Source organism: Saccopteryx bilineata, chromosome 1, assembly GCF_036850765.1.
Source record: "Saccopteryx bilineata isolate mSacBil1 chromosome 1, mSacBil1_pri_phased_curated, whole genome shotgun sequence".
Classification (NCBI taxonomy): domain Eukaryota; kingdom Metazoa; phylum Chordata; class Mammalia; order Chiroptera; family Emballonuridae; genus Saccopteryx; species Saccopteryx bilineata.
In genome coordinates this window covers 202,902,994-202,917,669 of record NC_089490.1, presented here as the reverse complement: position 1 = coordinate 202,917,669, position 14,676 = coordinate 202,902,994, and the positions used below count along the sequence as shown (strand labels likewise).

Here is a 14,676-nt window from a genome sequence, read left to right as displayed (position 1 = left end):
TGGCTTGCGGTTGAAAGCAATAAATAGAAAACATGGATAGAGCCTGTGTGTGTTTGCTCTTCCACTGAGGGCCATCGGGTCACTGCCCTGTGAAGGCATGTGGTCAGCCTCACCCACCCGTGTGCTTGAGAAACCGAAAGCATGCTGGCCTGGATGTGTGGAAAGGACACTCAGTAAGATCGGGCACTTGTGCACTTGAGGTTTGGTTACCAGTCGCCCAGGGTTCTCGTGCCGTAATTTCTGTAGTGCACTTCCTCCTGGAGGACTTAGGATTTCATGATGAGTACCAAGAGTTAGAAGTGTCATCTTTGCCCTTAAAATGGTTTTTGTCTTTGAGAGCTTGGTAGTCATTAAAACCATGCAATTACATCGTACGACTGAAGCTTCAGGAGAAAGAGTCCAGACTTCGATGAATTTGGGCGGAGGCTAGTAAAACACACACTGGTGTAGAACCCTAGGAAGATACGGCAGTTATGCGGTAGTATAGTTACCTGTGGCTTCATCTACCCAAGAAACGACACCGGGGTTATTATCATGACGTTATTAACCATGTCAGCCATTCAACATGCTGGTCGGTGGAATTCCTTTATTCGGTTCTGCACTAGAATTCATCTTGATAATATCAGGTTAAATTCCTTGGTCATGTTTTCCCTTTTGAGACAGGAGCACCTCAGATAACTGCCTCCCACCATGGTGTGGTATTGAGACTCTGTGTGACCATCTTGCCCACAGCTTTCTTCCTAGGGATCAGCACAAAGCCCAGCACAGAAACAAATTTAATAGACAGGTGTTGCCTGAATGCACGATTGGTGATTGAATGGATGAATGAATTCAATAACCGACTACTGGCCCATACTAGAAACATAATTGGACATAGCCAGCAACCAGTCAGCAACTCAGCCCTGATTCTTGCCAATAGAAGATTCAGTGGCACCCGCATGGGAGGAGACCCCCCCACCAGCCGAAGCATCACCAGAACAGACAGCGCAGGCTCTAGAAAGCGGACGGCGACGTCCCTGCAGTTACAGCTACCCCAAAGAGGCGGCAGGTGTACCCTAGATCAGACAGAATGGTTTCCGCTCCTGCAGCAGAAGCATTTGCTCAGTAACAAAGAAGCGGTCACTCAAGCAGAACGCTAGGCAAATGCCTGAGCAGTTACAAAGAAATTTCCTGCAGAAAAGCAATTCTTTTGATGATCACTCTAAAAGAATAATTTCGGTAGTTTCTTTTTCAGTTGCCGTGCTTGATCTGTGATCTGTATGGTGCAGCATTGTTAGCATTTGCAAACAACAGGAATGGTAGGGAAATGACTCAGGGACGTTGTGAGACCCAGTTATTAGAGGCAGAGAGGAGACTGGCCGGGAGCGCGCAGTGCGGATCGCTGCCATCAGCAGAGGCGTGGGTGGGCCGGCCGGGAGGATGTGAGAGTGGGGGACGGCCCTGGCTCACCTGGCTTGGCATCGGATACGCATGGATGTCAGTAGGCCAAGCGCCCGGCTTGGCAAGGGCCGGTGATCTCCTTCGTCATAAAAGAGTTGCTTGGGGAGGAATGTGGCGCTGGACTCTCATTGAGTTTGAGTTTCATGAAAGCCTCACTTACAGAAATCAGGTGGTGTCTTAGGACAGCCTTGTAGAGACTATTTTTTTCATTTTAAAGAGTGTGCCAAATTAGATCGCATCCGTCATTTCCCGTGAAAGGTGAGGTGCCGGAGACGCAGGCCGTGGTGACTGAACGGGTGTGTGCTTTCGTCCCTGCGTGTCTGTGTCTCGGGAAGTTGTCCTTGTTCATTCAAAATGTATCCACTCAAGTATTCATTATCAACTAGCCACACTTTCTCTTCTATTTTTTTCCATCCCTGGAAAAGCGGGTTGGTCTTCGGCTGCGTGTTATTACACAACCTGCAGGGGGCGCAGCGGAAACCGCCTAGCACGGATGGTACCTTTGGGGGAAGGACTACGTGCATGCCGCTCACTGGACATGCAGGCCGGTGGAGGCCAGACTTAGATGCAGCCTCGCGAACACGGTGCGTTTTGTGTAGCTTTTGGTAATTCGGACCAAGAGTGGGGAGACGTCTTTCAATTCATGTGAGCTGAAGACTCTGGTCTCAATTCCTCTGCCAAATGCGGGAAGTTGGATGAGATTCCTTTTTTTTTCTACTAAATATCTTGTGTCTTGATTACATAGTAGAGAGGTCAAGAGCATGGGCTTTGGAGTCAGACTGCTTGCGTTTGAATGCTGACTCTAGGACGTAAGAGCCATTTGACCTCGGAGGGTCTCTCTGCGCTTCCATTTATTTATTTGTAAAATGGAGATGAGAGTACCAAGTACCTAGTTGATAGAGTAATTATGAAGATGAAATGAGATAAAGCACGTGAAGTCCAGTGGTCACTCGTCTATCACGGGGGTTAGTTTCCAGAACTGCCCCCCCACGTAGGCGAAAATCTGCGAAGTAGTGACTTTATATTTATTTTATTATTTGTATATATTTTAAGGCTTTATAAACCCTCCCCACACTCTTATTAACCTTTGCCACACTGTTATTAACCTTTCCCACACTTTATTTTGCTTATTTTACCACAAAAATAATTAAAATAATAAATATATAAAAATACCTATATACTTCAAAATCCCTTGATATAGCAAAAAATCTGTGATACAAAATTAGATAGATACGATTTTAAAATCTGCGATACAGTGAGACCGCAAAAAGTGAACCGCAATGTGGTGAGGGACGACTGTACTATCGGGAGTAAGTGCTCAATAGTGGTGAGCCATGATGATGATGATGATAATGATGATGATGTCATCATCCATCTGTTCCAAACCTCCAGAAAACCGAGCCAGCCAATCCCTGCATTCTCTCTAACAGAGTCCTGGCATTGATCAGTCTCACTAGCACTTAAAAGTTTATCCACACTTGCCACTCAGCTAGTTACCACACCCTCTGGTCATTTATCTATAGCAAATAAGGGCTGGCAGCTTATCAGCTTCGACAGAACTACTGTCCTCTGTTCCTGTTACTACTCAACACCCCGACAGACACTTGTTCTCTTTCTAGGAGAGAAGAGCCAAGTGCCTGAATCAAATAATTGGTATTTACTGACACCTCAACATGTGCTCAAAATCAGCCGGTGGCGAGAGAGTCTTCTGAAATAATCCTTCAAGCAGATGAATTCCTAAAGCATCAAGCAGCCACATAGCACATCAGTTAGCTACTGCTGTGTAACAACCACCTCCAAACATGGTGGCCGGAAGCAGACGCCATTTATTATTTCTCCTGTGTTTATAGGATGGCTCCATAGCTCTGGTGAGCTGGGATAGGCTTCTTAGCTGATCTTGGCCAGAGTCGCTCGCATGCCCTCACTCAGCCAACTTCTCCTTCATGTGACTCTCACGCCCCTCCAGCCTAGGCCTGTTCTGATGGTGTTGGCAGAGGTCCAAGAGAGGAAGTGGAAGAAGTGAGTCTTGTTCCGGGTCTTTGCCCAAGTCAAGTGTACTACTGCTATCTCATTAGCCAAACTGAGTCATGTGGCCAAGCCCCCAGCCAGTGTGGAAGGTTATGCCGGGGGAGATGGGTCGAGGGGGCATGCAAGGCTGGGGCCCCTACTACAACCCACCATGCACGGCCCAGATTACTGTAAAGATGTCTAGCTTGTAAACGCCTCTCGGAGTCCACTTTATTGTTTTCATATTCAGTCATATATATAACTCGATCTTTCAGAAATCAGTTAGCAAAGTCCTTCTAAGGTGGATGAAACATTAAGAGGCAGGGTGACTTCTGGAGCATGCAGCCAGGCCAGAGGCGAGGGGTCCCCACTAAGGCAGCGTGGAAGGCTGACCCCCAGCCCCTCTTGGTGACATTCATGTGTCCTGGCTGCGGAGAAGCAACTCGGAGAGGGCAGCGGAACCACCATGAGAGAGCCGGTTCCAACCGGTTTGCAAAACCGCAGTTAGCATGACCTGCAGCTCCTCCACCATCTACACTCATCGCGACCTTAGCATTAGGGTCCTTAAAAAAGACCCTCAACATCGGCAAATGCAGCTTCTGATTCAGTTTAAGTCTCTAGATCTGCCGTGGCAACATGATGGCTCACACCCTTGAACAAGCCTCCTGTATTTGAAGACAGCACTGGTCTGCTGCTTCTACCTGTTAGCCAAATGGGTTTAATGTTTCCTTGTAAGACCTGGTTTCCAACAGTGCCATCATTTCCTTCCCTGTTTTTCTCTAGCCCTTGCAGCTCTTGACCACATCTGCTCTTACATGTGGTGACAGCCGCCCCGGATATGGTCAGCTGGGATGGTTTCCAGGCCCCACACCTTGTCCCCCCCACACACACACACATGATAATGACAGGTGGCTAGGAAATGACTCAGGAGGTGGAGAGTGGAGTTCAGCACAAGTGTGGGAAGAGAACCATGAGGGTTTCATACCTAAGAGTGATCCTGTCACCGTGGCCGCAGCCGCGGACCCTCCGCCCCACCCACGGGCACCCCGAGACACGTGTCTCACTGGGACTCGCTTCCTCCCAATTTCATCCCCAGTGTTCTCTGTAACGACAGGTCTCCTATCAACTGAAAGTCAGCACGCATGTCATCAACCCTCCCTGCCTCACTGCTCCAACCACCATGATCCCAGGCGGCCCCCCAATCTGCCATAACTAATACTAGCAACCTCCCCCCAAACCGCAGCTGGCACAAGCCAGGCCTCTGACCACATGGCCTGGTAGGTGTCTCTCTCTGACCACGTCCAGTGCGTGTATGCCCAGCCTGGACTACTACAGCTCCCTGGTTTTCCTCCTTCTTCCCTTTCTCTTTCTTTCTTTTCTTAACTCCCCTGACCTCAGTGTCTTGTGACGAAAGGACCGGCAGTGGGTTGGCCAAGTGTGAAGGAGGACCCTGTGGGCCCTGCTCATGCACCCACTGCCAGCGTACTTCACCCCATTCTCAGGGGAGTTCCTAAAAGTGGATACTAAGGCATCAGGAACAAAAGCTGTCTGTGATTGAGTATGACTGGAAAAGCATGAGCCTGGGCCCTTTGTTGCACGACTTCTCTGTTTCATGTGCTATTACATCTATGATTTCCTGGCAGTGAGCACATGCCCACGCAGACTCTTCCTCAGGGGTCCTCAGTGGTACAAGCCGGGCAGAGTCCCCTCTCATTCCAGAGAGGTACAACCCCAGCACAGATGTGGGGTGTCCTCCCCAGGGGACGCAGTGAGCCAAAACGAGCCTCCCCCACCCACATTCTCCATTCAGTCCCGGGGTCCCTGCTGGCTAACTTCAGCTACCGGCCCTCAGAGGCGAAAGGGGAGAGTCTGCAACAGACCCTCTGAGTGCTCTCTGTTGGCGATCCTGCCTTCAAGCAGGGACACTTCCTGTGGATTCTCCCACTGGTGTTCAGTATCTCGCCTTTGGGGTCATTCATTTGGTCAGCAAGTGTTTACTGAATGCGCACTCTGGGCTAGGCAAACAGACCAAGAACCCAACCTACGTGGAGATTGCACTCTGGTAGGTCCAGACAGATGAGGGACAGATAACAGCCTGAACTATAAGGTGTGCCAGACACTGACAGTCACGCAGCAGAGAAAAAGCAGAGGAAGACGGGGGGGGGGGGGGCGTGGAGGTTGGAGAAGGTGCCCTTGTTCATGGCGTGCATGCAGAAAACTCTGCAGGGTGGAGCAGGGAGGAAGGAAGCCAATGGAGATCTGCTGGAAGGGTATCTCAGGCAGAGTGGATAGCCAGTGTGTGTTGGATGGACAGGTCTGGAGCTTGGGGCTAGAAACGTAAATTGGGAGCGATGGGTATGTATGTGTGCTCCAGGCAAAGGGGCTGGTTGAATCACCAAGGGAGTCTGTGTGGATAGAGAAAAGAAGAGGTGTGAGGATGACCCCTCACATCTAAACCTTTCAGAATTTAAGATTCGAAGTGATGAGGAATGACCAGCACTGGGCACTGAGATGGAGTAGACATCACAAGGGAGAGAAACCGAGAGTGGAAGCAATGTGATGAGGGAGAGCAGTCTGCCTGAGGACCTGCAGGAGGGTGACCGGAGATGCAGGTGGAGGGCACACTGGCCTGGGTAGGAAGTGTTTCCACCAAAAACATGGAAGTGTTTGGTGACCTTGAAGAGTGCTGTTTCAGTGAGTGAGTGAGAACCAAAATGCAGTGCCCAGTGAGTTCAGGTTTAAGAGAGAATGGGAGGAAAGACAGCAGCCAGTAGGAAGAGGTAATTATTTCGGAGTTTTGCTGTAAAGGGGAACAGAGAAAAGTAGTAGGTGAGAGAGGTGGGCAGTCAAAGCTGTTTCTAAGAGGGAAAATAATAGCCTGTTGTTCCAGTAACAAAAATGACCCATTAGAAATGAGAAGACTGATGCTAACGCAGGAGGGGCTGTTGCTATGGCAATGTCCTTGCGTAGTTAGGTGAAGGTGGGGTCTGGTGTCAGGGGAGGGCTCACCCACCCTTAGACAGAAGAACCAATGGCTCCTCCAGTGTGACAGCAGTGAAGCTGAGTATAGGGACACAGATCCAGCCAGGTGGACCGACGTGGTGCCAAGAACGTGAAGCGTTCTCTCAGAGGAAATGATAGCAAGGTCCTTAGTTGAGAATGCAGGTGGGGAAGGAAGGTGGGATGTGACATCATCAGTGGGAGTGTGAGAAGACCTGGTGAAGTTACCGAGCAGCCCTACTGCCCCTTTGGGGTGGACAGTTGTGCACTTTTCAGTGAGACCATTTGGCGTGGGTACGTGGTTTTCTCCACCAGCCTCAGCTGAGGGCACGTGAGTGCAGAGCAGGTGCAGAGGTGCATTTCACTCGGGCTGTTCTTGGCCAACTGAAGGTAGTGAAGATGGTCATCCTGATGGAGGAGGAGGGCAGTGATGGCATGAGGGTGGAGCAAGGGGCAGTCCACACTTAGTGGACTTGTCAGCAGTGGAGCTGGGGACCAGAGAGAATAAGCTGGGAAGACAGGAGGTGACCAGAGGGTGGACGCCTGGAACTGAGGTCATAAAGGGATGAAAGTGACTGATAATGACGTGGTCTGCTGGGGTCCCACCGTGGCAGTGAGTGGTGGAGGAATGGTGTTGGCAAGATCTTTGAAACAGACAAGGTCAAGATACTTCTGGACAAAGTGTCAACAGGATTATCTACACAAACATTTAAATCAGCAGGAATTGTCAGGCACAATGTTGGAAGAAGGGAGTGACTGTTAACTAAGACTTCAAATTTCAAGAAACAAGGGAGCCTGACCTGTGGTGGCACGGTGGATGATGCGTTGACTTGGAACGCTGAGGTCGCCGGTTCGAAACCCTGGGTTTGCCCGGTCAAGGCACATACAACTAGCAACCAATGAACAACTGAAATGAAGCAACTACGACTTAATACTTCTTGTTCTCTCCCCTCCTCTCTTTGTAAAATCAATTTAAAAAATCTTAAAAAAAAAAAAAAAAAAAAAAAAAGAACCGAGGGAAAGGGACCCTGAGAGGTGGGGAGAATGTAAGAACTGAAAGTGGACCCTTTGGTGGTGTGGCTGGTGGCAGGTGATTTGTGCTTAGGAAGGACAAAGCAGGAATCACCTGCAATGAGCCAGACAGGCAAGCCGGCCTGACTTCTTCCCTCTTTGTCTCGTGCGCCCTCTGTAGCAGATCCTTCCAGGCAGGCATTTCAGAGGGGATCCCACTGTGGTTTTCTTATTACCTAACCCAATGGTCCCCAACCCCTAGGGCCGTGGACCGGTACCAGTCCATGGGCCATTTGGTACTGGTCCACAGAGAAAGAATAAATAACTTACAGTTTTTCTGTTTTATTTATTTTTAAGTCTGAACGATGTTTTATTTTTTAAAAAATGACCAGATTCCCTCTGTTACATCCGTCTAAGACTCACTCTTGATGCTTGTCTCGGTCACGGCACATACAACACGGCACATTTATCCATCCCACCCTAAAGGCCAGTCCATGAAAATATTTTCTGACATTAAACCGGCCCATGGCCCCAAAAAGTTTGGGGACCTCTGCCCTAACCTTTTACCCTACTTTGTCCATTCGGGCCCTGGGGCTCTCGTTCCCACCCTGGCTGTGTATTGGAATCGGCTGCAAACAGTCTTGACCATTGTACCGGATCAAGACCCTACCGTGAGCTACTCTCATGTCATTGTGCGGGGCGTGGGGTGGCAGGCATCTGTGTTTTTTTGGGTTTGTTTGGTTTTTTTTTTGTATTTTTCTGAAGCTGGAAATGGGGAGAGACAGTCAGACAGATTCCCGCATGCGCCCGACCGGGATCCACCCGGCACGCCCACCAGGGGCGACGCTCTGCCCACCAGGGGGGCGATGCTCTGCCCCTCTGGGGCATCGCTCTGCCACAACCAGAGCCACTCCAGCACCTGGGGCAGAGGCCAAGGAGCCATCCTCAGCGCCTGAGCCATCCTTGCTCCAATGGAGCCTCAGCTGCGGGAGGGGAAGAGAGAGACAGAGAGGAAGGGGGGTGGGTGGAGAAGCAAATGGGCGCTTCTCCTGTGTGCCCTGGCCGGGAATCGAACCCGGGTCCCCCACACGCCAGGCCGATGCTCTACTGCTGAGCCAACTGGCCAGGGCTGGCATCTGTGTTTTTAAGGTTCTCAGGGCAGGGCAGGTGAGAGGGTTCTTGTGGCTTGGCCAGTTGGGAGCCGTTGTCCTGGGAGGAGCCGGAAAGGGTCTGCACCTTGGAGGCCCGTGCATTGTTATGGCATGGTCCACGGTTTTCACTCCCGCCTTGAAAAATATTCCTGACTCAAGAAGGTTAAGACTAAGTCTCCTATCTTCCTGATGAGAAAACTTCACCTTCATTGACTTTAAAAAAAATTTTTTTTTATGGGAGACAGAGGTGAGAACTGGGAAAAGAGAGTCTGTTAAAATCTGAGGACAATACTAAATGAAGTAAGAATGGTGGTGTCTTTTTCCAAAACTTCAGCAGGGCCTTAAGCCCCCATGAGGTGGGCTGCACGAGGCTGGCCCGCATGCCGGGCTTCCCGGGCCATTGCTGGCCCCCCGCCCTCCCTCTAACAGGTGAGCTTCAAGCGACACCCCCGCCCTCCCTCTGCCGCTGGTGTCTGTGTGGGAGTCCTGCTGCCCTGGTCTCACTCAGCACCTGCCTTTCATGATGTGAAAACTGCACCTCCACCGTGTGAGCCTCACCTCACAGTGTGCAGTTTTCTCTCACCAAGTGGAAAAAAAGAAGTTACAGATCATGCACTCGGCCCCTCCCCCAGCCTCCTGAAGGAACCAGGTGCCTTAAGAATGGGGTCACAGCGTCGGGGAGCCCTGGGCGCAGACCCCTCCCTGTGGCCTTGATGGCCGGCCGCTCCTGTGCTGTGCCCGCTGCGTCCACACTCTCGTCCCCTCGCTCTCGTCAGTTTACTGGTTCCATGTCAAAATGCTCGCCCACGTCTGCTCGCCGGTCCTTTGTGTGGCACTATAATGGTTGCCTCACCTCACTCAGCCACCCTCTGCCTGTCCCGGAGGAATGCTGAGATGGCTGGACCACGCCAAGACACGTGTCAGCAGTTAGATGCAGGGAACCATTCGTACTGTGCGGGGAGGGACAGATTCTGCTGAGGGCAGTGGCCACACGACGTTCCTTACTGCGTCTGCCTTGGCCGAGTGGCTCCTGTCTCTGCCTGGTGAGCACTCATACCTGCTGGTCCTGTGTGTACAGAGAGTAGACAGAGCAGGCAGGACGTGGCTCTGTGCCCTGCAATACGCACCTCTCCCTTTCCTCCTGCCGTCGGGGACCCTCGCTCTCCTGCTTCTCGTCCTGATTGCGGTCCTCCAGGCCAAACTCCAACCTCGCACAGGTGCCCTGACCACCCCATCTGCCTCCCACTGACTCACGTTCTCACAGTCACCCACACGGCCGCTTGCTGTAGCTCCGTTCACGTCCACATCTATCCAGATATCTTGGTGTTCAGCTCAGCCTGACTCTCACCAGCGCAGCCGGTGGGTCTGCGGGCCTCTGGGAGTCCGGACCAGCCAAACCAGCCGCGGTTCGCCTGTGATTCCACACCCCTGCCTCATGCTTGGGTCAGCATTCAAGGAGCGTGCGGCAGTATGTGTGACTCTAGAGAACCCAGGACCAGGTCTCCAGGCTGCCCCGAGCTGCTGCTGGTCACTGTCCCCATCCCTTAGCCCACACGGCATCTTCGTTTGTCTTTAGCAAATCCGTTGAGTTGATTTGAAAGTTAGGAGCCAGCACAGTCTGCATTCCAGCCACAGTCACCAGGTGGGGTGGACTCGCCTTGCATGGGGCAGGTCCCTTGTCCTGTGCCCCACCCCCTCCGTAGCTGACCTCCGTACCCGCTTACAGCGGGGTCCAGCCCGGGCGTTTGTGCTGGGCCCTCTTCCACAGTGCCCACGGGGGAGCCAGCCCAGCTGACAGGAACCCCAGCCCACTGCTGGTTGTGGAAACCCCAGGCAGGGGAGCCCAGGGCACCAGGCTGCCCAGGCTCTTTGGCATAATGCAAAGAGCACCCGCCCTGGAAACCAGCGCCCGGGCCTAAGTCTGAGCGCAGCACTTGCTAATAGTTCAACTTGGGGTGATTGACTACCTGCCGCGAACTTAATTTTCTTTTTTTTTATAAAATGGAGGTTTTAATCAAAACACTGTTGTGAGGATAGTAATATTTATCTATGGACTGGGGACGCAGCAGAGTAAATGCCAGCTGCTGTTGTTACCTCCCCTCTGCTTTCTGGCCCGTGCACGCTCCTGAGTCCCAGTGAGTCCGCAGGACACAGGGCTGAGGGGTCAGCAGTGGGCAGGGCAGGGCAGGGCCAGCAGTACTGGCTGGTAATGATAATGAAGCCATCACAGTCCAGGGTGTTGCAAAGATTTCTGGTTGCCCCAAAGGGCTTGGTGGGCGGCAGTTCTTGTCATAGCGGATGCTTTCTGCAGCACCTACCACCAGGACCCTGAACCTCATCACAGGGCTCTGTCTCTGCTCTGCGGGGAGGCTGGGAGAGAGGTCAGGGGTCGGGGCGAGCACAGAGGCTGCAGAGCGGGGAAGGAAGGCACATACGGGACACCTGTAGGGACTGGAGTGATCGCTCTCTACAGAGTATGTTGATTTGTGTTCTGTCAGCTTAGCTGCAATTACATTTCCCAGAACTACTTCCCTGTGTGGTTCTGGTCAGCGGTGGCCACCTGAGGCGTCCGGCTGGGGTTTGGAAGTGGATGAGCAGCCCTCGTGATATTGCTGACCTGCTGGTCACCTGGGTAGCGGCCAGCCCACATCTCCTCCCTGCACCCCTCCAAGGGCTGGGCTGGGTGCGAGCAGCACTTGGGGTCCAGGGGCAGCTTGTCCTGCCGGTCGCCAGGGGTCAGTGCACTGAGACTCGGGCAGCAGCTGTAGCATCTCCTGGTTGGTTTCAGTGTATCCTATGATTCCGGCTCTTCCTCACTGCTCCTTCTTGACGGCCAGCCCTCCTGGACAGCCCCTCCCCGGTGGTATCCAGGATTCCACAGATGTCCCCTGCTGCAGCGGGGTGGTGAGCATTCTCTGATTTTCCCAGCCGTCCCTTCCCTCACGGCCCCCGTGACTGTGCGAGATCCAGTTCCCATTCTGAACTCCTTCATCCGCGGTATGCACAGCGATTCTGCTTCTGGCCGGAGCCCTGACCGTTGCAGAGGAAAGGGGTGAGGGACAGTGTCCAGTGTCCGTCCTGGAAGGTGGACTGAATGGATGGATGTGAGGGGCATCCAGGAAAGCATCTAATGAGCTTGAAAGGGCCCCCAGTGGCTCTCAGAACAACTGGAAAGCACTGGATTAATCTCGAGAACCTGAGGATCTAGGGAAGCTCTCACTCCCGACCGGACTCACAGTCACTGAGGCCCCAGGTTCATTGACTCACTGCTCTGGCCGTGTGCGAAGAAAGTCCTCTGCAGATGGACTTACCTGTCACCACTGTCCCTGGAGAGAGAGAGACCTCGAGCACTGAGCCCGGACCCAGATGCGCAGAACCTCTGTGCCGGCCATCTGTATACTGGCCTGGTATCTTTATTGGTCTCTGCACGCCCCTCCTGGGCACACCCTGCACTTCTCATAGAGGGACAGGACTGGTATGGCAGGGTGGCCATGTGACCTAAGGGGACAAAGTGTGGTCGTGCCCTTTGGGAGAAGGGGCTGCAGTGGAAGGAAGCGTCCAGTCCTCTTACTCCTTTTCTGAGAGGCAGAGAAATGGCTGACGCCACTGGAAATGACAGTGTGTTTCCAGGACCCATCCCTGGTGAAGCCCAGCATAGGGCCTCCCTGGCTCTCTCCTCCTGCTCATCGATCGATGGATCGATCGATCGCACTGTGGTTGTCACAGCTCCACACTGCATGGTGGGAAGGAGGCGGGGGGCGTGAGGTGTTGCGGGAGGGGATGCTGGGGAGAGCTGCTCTGTATTTAGGCTAATCGGGTCTAGAACCGAGGATCACTCACAACCACGTCATTTGTTTAAAGGTGGCTTTTTTCCAAATGGATGGGAAACAACCTTAGTGTATACGAGCATTTTCTAAATAGGTAAGGTGATGTGTCCTAACTTTATTCCTAGAGTACCAGAATGTTTTTCATCAGCTGGTTGTTATCTGAGAATCACTAGCCTTTGGTGCGGTTTTTTGTTTGTTTTTAATCTAGGGAAAAGCTACAATAGGAGACAGCACATGAACACACTCAGGTCCATCAACTGCAGAAGATTTCTATAGCATTTTAATGGCACAGGAGTTGAGCTGAACTACTACTGAGAACAGTAAAGCCTTCCTAGTATCTGACCACTTCTCACCGTCTCCCCTGCTGCCACCCCCTCTCTGCCCGGGCAGGCACCACAGCTCTGCCAAGCTGGACATCTCAAGTAAGTTACTAAACCTCTCTGAGTCTCCTTCTTCCAAAAAGCAAGTTAATCATAATTATTAAAGCATAATAATGATCATGACTGCTGTAATCATCAGTAATAACTCTTATAATAGCTAATAATGCCTGCTTTTCAGAGCATGAGAATGGGATAGATTATGTATGCAAAGGGCTTAACATTATGTCGTGCACATAGTAAATGCTTAATAAATGGTAGCCACTATGATATCCCATAGTGGGCACTTAATAATGTCCTAGTCCATTAATATAGAGAAGGGCGTGGCTAGCGGGGAGCCCTGACTCCGAGAGTGCATTCCGTGGAGCTCACCGGCAACGCCGTCCAGCGGATCCCTGGGGACTGGTGGAAGTGCCTGTGTGCTGGTCCACGTGGCCGCCGCTACATGGGCTACCAAGTACTTGAAACGTGACCTGGCATTGAGGATGTGCGTTCTTAATTGTACTTCCTTTTATTTATTTTTAATTTTATTCTATTTATTTTGTATTTTTCTGAAGTTAGAAGCAGGGAGGCAGTCAGACAGACTCCTGCATGTGCCTGACTGGATCCACTTGGCATGCCCACCAGGGGGCGATGCTCTGCCCATCTGGGCCATTGCTCCATTGCGGCTGAAGCCATTCTAGCGCCTGAGGCAGAGGCCATGGAGCCATCCTCAGCACCCAGTCAACTTTGCTCCAATGGAGCCTTGGCTGTGGGAAGGGAAGAAAGAGACAGAGAGGAAGGAGAGGGGAAAGGGTGGAGAATCGAACCCAGGACTTCCACATGCCAGGCTGACACTGTGCCACTGAGACAACCGGCCAGGGCCTGTACTTCCTTTTAATTAGTTTAAATAGCCACATGTGGTGAGCATCTACTGTGGTCCTCAGGGCAGTGTGAGGTCCGTAGTTCTGCAGGTTGGTGATGACGGGTCAGCATCCCACCTTCTCCACGGCCACCCAGCTGACTGCAGTGCTGTGGAAATGGCTCCGAGACTCCCTGAGGCTAAGCGCTTGCAGACAGAGCAAGGAGCCTGCAACCACTCCTTTGCTCGGGAAGTGCAGGCTGACAGCACACGCCTTCTGCTCCCAGGGGCCAGGCATGCCCGAGGTAAAGAGATGTGGCTTCTGTTTAGGGAAGGGGTGACCCCCCTAGGGAAGTCAAACTGTGTGCACACCAGAAAATAATTCAGGCTAATGTGAGGAGTGACAGAAAATAATTAGCACATAGTTGCTCTTTCTGATCTTATTGCCAACTGAAACCACTCAAACGTCATCTCATGGATGCCCGGCCCCTGTGCACCCCCACCCCAGCCCCCAACCCTCTGATTGTGCTTAATCCTCGCAAAGCCCTACAAAGTGGATGTGCTACCCCACTCTGTCTCATAGATGGGGAAACTGAGGCTCTGGAAGGCTGGGAAACTCACTGAAGGGCCTATGGTAAGTGGGTGGCAGCAGGGCTCTGAGCCCGGGACCACCATGATCCAAAGCCTCTCTGCTCAGCTGTCCACACTCCCGCCTCCTTCTGCATGACACGTCCTCCATACCACTCGCTTGGTTTTGAGCGTCTGTGTGTCTCACTCTTTTCTCTCAGTATTATTTTAATTATCCAATCATAGGTGTTCATTGGAGAAAATTTAAATATAGAGAAAAGGAAGGAAGGAAGGAAGGAAGGAAGGAAGGAAGGAAGGAAGGAAGGAAGGAAGGAAAAAAGGAAGGAAGGAGAAGGGAAGGAAAGAAAGAAGGAAGAAAGAAAGAAGAAAGAAAGAGAAAGAAGGAAGGAAGGAAGGAAGGAAGGAAGGAAGGAAGGAAAAGGAAAGGAAAGAAG

The 14,676-nt window shown here is 51.9% G+C and overlaps 1 long non-coding RNA gene across 1 annotated transcript in view; it reads left to right on the top strand.

Annotated features, from left to right (window-relative positions):
• The window catches only part of LOC136320282 (uncharacterized), a 75,139-nt gene extending 60,856 nt beyond the window's left edge, over positions 1-14,283 (top strand). Inside the window, exons 3-4 of the long non-coding RNA XR_010728289.1 lie at positions 12,645-12,858; positions 14,238-14,283. This is a non-coding gene — a long non-coding RNA (uncharacterized lncRNA). The remainder of the gene's footprint in view (positions 1-12,644; positions 12,859-14,237) is intronic.
• Positions 14,284-14,676: the final 393 nt, after the last annotated feature.